General features: G+C 32.2%; 1 protein-coding gene across 3 annotated transcripts in view; it reads right to left on the reverse strand.

Moving 5' to 3' along the window:
• Window positions 1–10290, reverse strand: part of LOC149425715 (lachesin-like) — a 718168-nt gene extending 707878 nt beyond the window's left edge. For all 3 annotated transcript variants that reach the window (XR_016303426.1, XM_089641366.1, XM_089641355.1), the window contains exon 1: window positions 9969–10290. The gene's annotated coding sequence lies outside the window, so the exon portion shown is untranslated. The remainder of the gene's footprint in view (window positions 1–9968) is intronic.
• Between the last annotated feature and the right edge of the window lie 386 nt (window positions 10291–10676).

Raw genomic sequence — 10676 nt, forward strand, 5'->3', positions numbered from 1 at the left:
ATCCCTGCCCCTATCAAAATGGTTTTGTCGCCTCTCGATAAATAAGGATGGCGGTCATGACTATCTATACACTGTGTTAGGAGAACGAGTTACTTTGATGCGGGTAACAGGGTGTATCTTTGATTTTACGCCAATGTGCGTTTGGGATTACGTCATGGTAACGGCTCTGAGATAATGGGGGCCTAAGACAGAACCCCTTATACTATACCTCAGTACATATCGGGAATTTAATTGAACTAAACGCGTAATGATGAATTTGTACCGTTTTGACTTATCCCCGGATCAGACAATGAGAGCTAATGGCAGTCTCGGTCTAACTTGAGGGATAGCGGAACTTTCCAAAGGTAAAAACAAGTATCGACATATAACTTGAGATATTATGCTGCTGAGTGCGCGACGCCAAATTCTGGTGGGCTATGGTGTTACTTAGGAATATAATCGTTTTATTACCTAGTTTTTTGCCCCAAGCATAACAAAGATTATTTATTAAAAATATTGTATCCCTGTATAAATTGTAGGATTACTACCAAATATGGATGCATATTTAAAAAAATACTACAAAACTATTAAAAATTATTAAAATTGTTTTCAATGATTGAATATTAAAATTTAAGGTTTAAAAAAATTCATTCTTGAGTTGCGAAAAAGTCAAGTGTTCCAAATTAAATATAAATGGATGTATTTATCCAAGACACTATCTAGATTGCATTTAATTCTTGAAGAATTTCGCAATCATATATACCCATAAAAATATGCGTTTCGAAAATAAAGATAATGTTGGTACTTCTTGGCAAGATGCAGTCAAATATGACCAAATTGGTCATATTTAACTGTAAATATGACCAAAGCCCGCTCTGGACATCAGAGCGGGCTGTCGTGTTAACAGTATAATGAATCATATAAGCTACGCGGACTACATGATCCTCCTAACTCCGTCGATCAAGGGATTAAAATTACTGCTTAACACTTGTGAAGAATATGGAAAACAGCGTAATAATATGATGTACAACCCGAAGAAGACGGAATTGATTGCGTTCCACCACGGAAAAAGTCAAGATACAAGTAAGATGCTCCCCGTATACCTTAATGAGGCAAAAATAAATACATATTCGAACGTGAAATACTTGGGGCACATTATTAATCAAGACCTATCGGACGATGGCGATATAGATCGACAAAAGAGAAGCCCAAGCATAGTGTCTTATATGATTGCTCGCACATTTTGCAAATGCAGCAATACCGTTAAAGAAATACTGTTCAACGCATTCTGTACTGGCCTGTATACGTGTGAGACATGGTGTCACTACCGAACTTGCTCGATGGAACGACTCCGAATTCAATATAATGACGCCTGTAGAATAATATTTCGATACCGAAGATACAGCAGCGCATCGACAATGTTCACGGAACTAGGACTGAATGGATTTGCCGGCCTGATGAGACACCGGGTCACTGGAGCCAGGATGCGGCTAATGGCCTCCGCCAACACGTTGGTGACCGCAGCCTACCAGCACCAAGCGCCACTCCTGAGTGAGCGCTGACCAGAAGCGCACTAAGGACCACACCCTGCATAGTTGTCTTTATTTGTTAATTTATTATAAATATGTATTATACAAAAAAAAATGTATATCTATATGGGACGTGGGGGATTGCACTAACCTCCCCACATTCTGGAATAAAATTATTATTATTATTTAATTAGCTCTTTGGTATAGCACTCCAAGCTCCACGATAGCTATGTTTAATTAAACCACTCTGTGTCAACATGAAATCAATACTGCTAAAAATGTGACTGATATACATAATAATGTTAATTTAATTATTCAGACACCCAACGGGCTCTTAAATACCTACATAGATATACAAAAAATTATTAAGAACAAAGTACGTACAAAATAAATTATTTTTATGCAATAATCATTTACTGATCGGGCATTATTTGTCTGTTTTATTATTATGTTACTCTGTGATTGGTTCATGTTATAAATGTTTTCAGAAAAAACACCGAAAATTAACGCATTTAAAAAAAATAGGGTTCTGGAAAGTACCAAATGTTTACAATCTCAAATAAGAATAAAGATGTATTTTATAAGTAGAAAATGTAAGCGTTTACTGAGGTAGAATCACTTTAAAAAACTTATTTACTTCTGTCTCAAACTATATTGCTTAAAAATATGTTATAATAAAAGGTACCTACGATCCACAAAAGGGGTAAATGTCTGGTCAAATGACTAAGACATAGTAAATTTTAAAAATAGCTTAAAATAAATGTGCGAAAACAGATAAAGTATTTAATATGGTATCATTGTCAGGTCACGTCAGGTCAATGTTTGCTCGTTATTGATTACACGGACAATATATTGGCAATAAAGTTTGCCGATAAATAGTAATGCCTCGACCACAAGATTTTCAATAAATAATAATCTGCACTATTGCTTTAATAGCATTGCATTAGTTAATAATTACTCAGCGAATCACATGAAGAATTATGTACTGGAAAATTATTGGTAAATATTTACAATACGATTAAAACTATACGTTCGTTCGGTTATAAATGTATGTAATTAGTTGGATCTGACGACCTTCGTGGTCGAGGAGTAAGGCTCTCGACTAGCAAGATATAAATGTATGTAATTAGTTGTATCTGACGACCTCCGTGGTCGAGGAGTAAGGCTCTCGACTAGCAAGATATAAATGTATGTAATTAGTTGTATCTGACGACCTTCGTGGTCGAGGAGTAAGGCTCTCGACTAGCAAGATATAAATGTATGTAATTAGTTGTATCTGACGACCTTCGTGGTCGAGGAGTAAGGCTCTCGACTAGCAAGATATAAATGTATGTAATTAGTTGTATCTGACGACCTCCGTGGTCGAGGAGTAAGGCTCTCGACTAGCAAGATATAAATGTATGTAATTAGTTGTATCTGACGACCTTCGTGGTCGAGGAGTAAGGCTCTCGACTAGCAAGATATAAATGTATGTAATTAGTTGTATCTGACGACCTCCGTGGTCGAGGAGTAAGGCTCTCGACTAGCAAGATATAAATGTATGTAATTAGTTGTATCTGACGACCTTCGTGGTCGAGGAGTAAGGCTCTCGACTAGCAAGATATAAATGTATGTAATTAGTTGTATCTGACGACCTCCGTGGTCGAGGAGTAAGGCTCTCGACTAGCAAGATTTAAATTACTTTTATTTGTTTAATTTATGTTATTTCACAAACTGCGCAATTACAATAGAAAATGGTGGAAGATACTCTCAGTATCGCATTGGTAAGACCACCATTCAGAATTTAAACGTTGCTTGAGATGGCTTTGGTCGTGTTTGGTGATCAGATCTGAATAGCCACGTACTTTCCAACCTTCAAATTTCCCATCTCCTCCCCACCCCACTATCTTTAGCCTTACAACATACCCGAATTGGGGATGTCATGGTTTCACTTGCTCCAGATGGTTAGGAGCAGTTGAGACTCTTGTGCGGTTTCACATCAAAAAAATAAGCTTAGGAAAATTATTCGATCTAAAATGAGAATCATGCGTACCTACACAGTTACCTATCGGTAAACTATGGTTTATTCCAAAACGTGGGGAATGTAGGTGACGAACATAAATTTAAAATTTAAAAAAATTTAAAATTTAAAATTTTACGTATCGACTAAAAATACGAGGCAAAGTGTTACATTTTTCTGTGACAATTTTAAAACCAACTATGAAGCTCATTCACCTATAAATAGACTAAATCATTTTGGTAATAATTTTGGGAATATTGTAAATTTTTTTATTTTATTTATTTATTTAGTACAGGTGATGATACAATGACACATGTATATATACATAAAAAATACTTTGACTGCCCAACTAGGAGGAATTCCCGTCTTAGGACAGTCAATGCTTAAGGATTCCGTATTAGTTATAAAACGAAATCTTTTTAATCATTTTACTGAGATGTATGAATTCACAATTCCGCAGTGAATACACTTTTGTTTTTATATGTATATGTTCCTTAATACATATTTAACTTTCCGTAATCCGCAATATTAATTTGAATTTACCTTAATTTAATCAAAAATCATAATTTATTGCAAACTATGTAACACAACTGTATTACTTGTTAACTACTTTTGTAAAAGCCCATTAGGGCGTAAATAAATAAATAAGACACTTTCATAACTGATTTAATTAAATATCAATGTGATTCTGACAAAATTCGAATATTTTCTATTTATTTATAAATACATTCAGATTTGACTAGAATTTTTTTAACAACTCCCAAATAAATAGTACCTTACTCACCAGTACAATTTGTGAAAATGTCAAACTGGGCTCAGCGTCATTGGGGTGATTGATTATTCACAAAAATGGCGCTATAAAATAGCCAAGTATCTACCAATTACAATGATTAACGTAACGCATCAATATTTGGATACGTTTTCCGACAATTTGATAATGCATTTGTAATATATTAAAAGTTTTTCACAAAACCTGTTTATTTGGTCGTATCGCCTGCAATCCATCAATTACCCAATAATTTTAGGGGATTTATAATAAATTAGCAACTGTCATTTTTTTCAACGCGTTAACAAATAAACGCGACTAGAAATGCAACCGTGTCTTTAATGATTTTTCAGTTTCATCTTTTTGTTTAAGAATCGATAATATTGTCTTCAATACATTAATATTACAATTTGAGGTGGTTTTGTACATTAAATTATTCAAAAAATAAATATATATTTTGAGAAATATTTCATCTCCACGGCATAATTTTCCTTTAAATCTCAATATATATATCAAAATTAAATCCGTACACTTCAATGACTTTTAAACCGCAGCCTCTGTCCCCAGAGTTGGGTATCTCACCTTTACGCCACGATATCACCGAATAAACAGCGCGGCCACGATAAGATCTTCAGAACATTTAGAAAAAAGAATAATATCATATCCTGTGAAAAGTGCTGACGGTTTGGGGGAGACCACTCTCCTCGCCGGCCTCATTCACCGCGCATCAGAGCCCCTCCCGCGAGGGCCAATGTCAATGAGGGAATAAAAGCAATACCGTGTTTATGGGGTGTATTAGCAGAAGATTCTTATGGTTCGTTTTTCTGTGGGAGATAAATTTTTCAAGTTGAAGAAGTAACGTGCAAAAATCTTCAAACAAAACGTTGTTTTCATTTTTTTTATTCAATGTTTTGCTTTCATAAATGTAATAGAAAAATAAAATGTTTTTGCTAGACGTCTGTTACGAATACGGTTTTAAATGGTGATTTAATAATGATTACAATATTTATATTACTATTGTACGCAGAATGAAGAGTTTTGACATTCGCGGCAGGGTGGCAAAATTATGCCACAAAATCATAGAATCTGTGTTCGACTCCTTTCGTTGGACAAGACATGTTAAAAAAGCTGTTTTTTGACATTAAAAATAAAATCACGATTAAAAAATACTGTGCATTTATTTTCTTACCTAAATTTATTCTTAGCGTCACATTTTTTTTTATTTATTATGTAATATATATTATTTACTTGATACGTATGATAAATTTATTTCAAATTGTTATAGCACAAACTATGGTTAGTAGGAATATCTTAGATTTCAGCAACTAAGGCGGCTGGTTTTATCCCTCTTCATTTACTTTTTGTTGTAAAACATGGCCCTATCTAATAAATTTAATATACAATACTCTCGTAACGTAAACCTTTCAAAAGATTTAATCTAAAACATAATTGACCTAATTAAGTTAACGATTTTATTATGAATAACTGAAACTGAAAATTTAACGGTCCAACGATTTATTTTAGATTTATTATGGCAAATAAAGTATAGTCATAAAACTATCAATAAATTGTTCAAATTGAATGAAAAACTCTCAGGTTACTAAGTTCAAACTATATATTCATTTTCTAATTCATGCGATGAAATTTTGAACTCTATTGATTTAATCAGAATTAAAATCCATTTATGAATAATTTAAAAAAAATTGTAGCACATCAGCTTAAATCTAAACCTAAATACCCTTTGAATATTTATGAATAGAGAGGGTTAAAAAATTCCACGATTTTGAAAAAAAATTCAATACAAAAACCATTTACTAAAAATCTGTCACGAATGGTTTTAGGCAATAAATGAATTTACCTATTTGGCAGTTGGGCGATTTGAAACTAAAATGAGGTTACTGTTTATTTTTCAGATTTCAAATTTATGAAGAATATCAATCCCATTTTAAGTAATGATTGATTTCATTTTTCACTTAACCGTATTTTTCAACCGAAAGCCAATTCTATTAAGCTCCCCATTAGTAGACAATCCTTAGTTGCCTACCTAATTAAATGATAGTAGCTTTCGGAAAACGGTCTGCAATTGATTCCAATAATGCGAAACTCCCGCTTGATAAATCGGCCCAAAAGGGTTCGATTACTTACAAGGAACGATATTTTATCATTAATCCGAATCACGTGGCTTTGCCAATACTAACGATTCTCCCCTTTTTACAAACTTTGAACAGTAGTCATAATAAATAAAGGTTTTGGTATCACCCTTTCCTGAAAGTTGACGCAATTACCAACGACAAATGTAGAATGATTTACTATACGATGAATCAGAAAGGGACAGTTATGAAAAAAATTATTTCTAATGTGTGCTACTCAACCAACAAGCTTAAATCTTGTTGCAGATTGACAAGGAACAGGTGATTTGTGTTAGAATAAGAAGATACCAGTTCGGTGACTCCACACAATTAGAGAGAGTAGGAATATGACACATCTCATTGATTTATGGAAGTTAATTTAAGAATAAAATAGGTTGCATTTGAAAAACTGCTCATTTTAGCCAATTCATCTCAGACATGGGTGTAAGAAGCCCTTGCCAGAGCAGTTAGAGAACAATTAAACAATTATTAAATGAGACAAGGAAAGTCTCGTCAATTATATTTGTACAGCGCCCTTGAGGTGATTTTTACAAAAATACGCTATATAAGTCAAAGCCAAATATTATTATTATTATAAAATACCCAAAAAATCATAAGCCGTTATAACAACACCAAAGTAAAAAAATAACAGTACAATTCAGTTCAAAAGTCAGTCATATAAGAAGGCTGCAATTTTCTCTCACCCTAGATTTGGCTTCAATGCCATTCATACAAAATCGCACTCATGCTCTGTCCAGGGCTTTTTTATGTCAATTATCTCAGATCTAGTGATTTTACATGACACGAGCTATTATTTATTTACTAACAAACCTACACATCAGTAAGACGAATTAGTAAAATATAAGTATAAAGAATGATATATTATGCTTTTAAAAATGCAGAGTTGTACATAAGAACACAGAAGTGACAAGTCGAGGTTTCATATAAAGTTAACACGTGATTGGAATAAACTAATTAACTAAATTATGTTTATTTTACACTTCTCTGGGCTTCAACTACACATTTTACTGTGAATTATGATTCTCGGCTTTTCAAGGAAGGTATTTTTGTTTTTACTTGATTGATTCATCACCTTTGAATGCGTTGTAAAATATATGGCACGGAAAAGTTACTAATATCATCTTTTAAGGTGGTAGAATCCCTTTGAAAATGTATATTATGTTTCATCAAATTTTAAAGTGCACTTGGCGAGCGAACCAAAAATATCAGTTTATAATAGTTTCAGTTGGGGTTTTGTGTTAGATGTTATGTAAGCTTTGTGGATTATTTAAAATTGACGCTTTTGAAACCATTGAAATATTTAATTTGATCATATTTCATCAATGCAGTTAATGTCTTTTCAAGTTTTAGATTAACTACTGCAAGCGGAAACATCGATTTATATAATCGGATAATATTTGTATTTGAAAGTCCATCGCACGCCTCCAAATGTTATACCTTATTAATTTAGTAAATATTTGTACTTTAAGTAATTTATAAAAAACCTGAAAAAATATTTTTCTACTAAAACGTAATTTATTTAGGGAAATATTGTCAGTCATAAAAATGTAATATTCATTTAGCCTAGAATATTATTTTATCTTAACTATAACTACATTGCCTACGAATCTGTACACAGAATGCTTATTTGGTATAATGTTATCATGTTAATTATCTTTTTTTTACACAATATTTTTCATGAATTCCGTAAAAATAAATATTTGAGTAATGACATACTTCCCCTCAAAAAAAGTATTTTTGTTTTTTTCTTTAATATTTTAATTGAAATGTGTTTCGTTTAATAATGCAATAGAAAGGACATTGTAAGGTGGTGGCCTTTTTATATAGGTACAGGCTTTTTTTTATCAAAAATTACATTTGATTTCCACATAAAATTTTTTAACAATAAGGGCTGTTACCGAGACAAGCCTCAACGATTTTCCAGAGGAGATGTTTTAATATTTAACCCGTTAATTTGAAGCGTTATGTATTATTGATAACTGCAGAGTTTGGCAAATCATAAATATTTCGATAATGTGGTAGATTTTCATTGAAATATCTAAACAAAAAACAAAAATCTGTCGGCATAAAGCTGCGTAAACACTAAAATTGATCTCTGGCAAAATGAAACATGAACATTATTTTTGTGCCAAGGTTTTTGTCTAACACATATACCCCGTTACTAATAAACTTGTTTTAAATCTTACAAAAATTAAAAAAAACAACAATTTCCGTAACAGTCATGGTTGTGCAAAATATAAAACACGTCTTTTTAGAAAGACGTCACCTTAGAAAGTGATAAAAAAACTCAAAAAATGAACAGCTAATTTGGAAATTAAATAAACATTTTTCAAACAAGATTACAAATGCAATTAAACGCCTTTCTTTGAACACACTCCATTAACCATTACAATGTGATTTCAAATTGGTTGCGAACTATTCGTATTAGCAGAAGCAGCGACTCTGCCTTATCAAGTCAATTTCATATCTTGACTCCATTATAATGGCCGTGCGTTTTAGCTATTCTTCGGAACTCAGGAACCATCTATTCCCATTCAACTTGTATTGAAACTTATGTGCGAGGGCTCTAGTCTACTTGAACTTGTTGAATGAACTGAGAGCTTTTGTGCTTTGAACTTTCCCACTTTCCTCGGGGTATATGTGTCATAAATGGGGAAGAGAGATTCTATTATACTTTAATTTATGACTAGCAATAGGTTTATTGAATACAACGGAGAACTAAAGAATTACTTCGATTACCGTTCCGGAATGGAGGTTAAAACTAATTTTATTTTTTTTAACTGATTTACAAAAAAATTTTTATGTGTTGTTTATAAAATATTTATTTAAGATAGGTATATGTATTTTTGAACCTTTCGTGTACCTATGTAACAAATACCGTAGACATTTTTATGTAAAGTTATTTTCTCATATGCTAAAAGGTAAAAACATCTTATTCAAATTTATAATACATGTCTTCATCATATAAATTCTATAAAACTTATAAGGTGCCGTATGATAATTAAAGTAATTAAATTGATTTGTTATACGGTGTTTTTGACGCTGCTACATATTTAAAACAATTTTTTTTCGGCATAAGTTAATAATTCGTAGCATTAGTTTTGCCAATTTATGCAGTAGAAGAAACTCTCTACAGAAATTTGTTGCATTACTCAAAATTATTTTTTAAATATTCATTGAAATTATCTGAATCTTGTGAGAAAGAATAGGGAAAATTTCAAGCAGATTGCATTTACTTTTCACTCAAATTTTCATCGATTTCATTCATTTGAAAAATGCTTTACGACTGCATATAAATATTATCATTATAATTTTAACTTATTGTTTGAAAGGTTAAATACATTTAATTGGAAATATTGTTACTAATTTTGAACCAGATCGATTTGCTGACTAATGAAAAGAGATTAAAAATTCAAGTCAATCCTATTTTAGATATACTCGTAATTCATTACCTTGTGAGGAACATAACTCGTAAATTTGGTGAAAATGATATTTCTGCTTCAATAAACAAATGGTTTACTAATAAAATATTTGATATAAATTACCTTAATATGAAGATCAAGACCTTATAATATGTGGTAAAGTAGATTAATTTCACTTTTATAGTAAGTATAACATTATTTATGACAACGAAAAAAAACACTTAATTTTAAGTTTTAGTTGTAGAATATCAAATATTAATTATTAGTCTCCATGTTATATTCAAATAAAACTTTTTTTACTATTAAAACATTTTTCACAAAAAGCAAATATAAAATTGATAATGAACGTATTCGTGAAGTCGTTTATTTGAGGATTTGGCGGTAACGAACAAAGCGCGGTGCCTGTGGTTCCGGAGTACCGCGCGGAGCTGCTCGCGCCATGAAAACTCGGTTCGCACTGAGCGAGCTGAGGAAATATACAGCCGTACAGTATTAGGGGGTGAACGTGAACACTGTGCGCGGTGCTTTACTGCTCCTCTCCCCTCCCTCCCAGGCGGGGCCTGTGTCGAGAAGGGAGGGGGAATTACTACCCTCTTTGATGTTACTTTACTTTACTTTACTACAGAAAACAGTTTGAAAAATGCTAGAATACAATGCTACCCACAATTATTATTACGTCATCGTTATTAAGCAATGTTAAGTTAATATTGAGAATATCATTTCCTTTGATGTTACTTTACCACAGAATACAGTTTAGAAAATGCTTTAACACAATACTATCAACAATTATTATTACGTCGTCGTAATTTAAAATTGTGAAGTTAGTATTTT

The sequence above is a fragment of the Hesperophylax consimilis genome, chromosome 2 (assembly GCF_061612785.1).
Source record: "Hesperophylax consimilis isolate HC1 chromosome 2, BYU_Hcon_1.0, whole genome shotgun sequence".
Classification (NCBI taxonomy): Eukaryota; Metazoa; Arthropoda; class Insecta; order Trichoptera; family Limnephilidae; genus Hesperophylax; species Hesperophylax consimilis.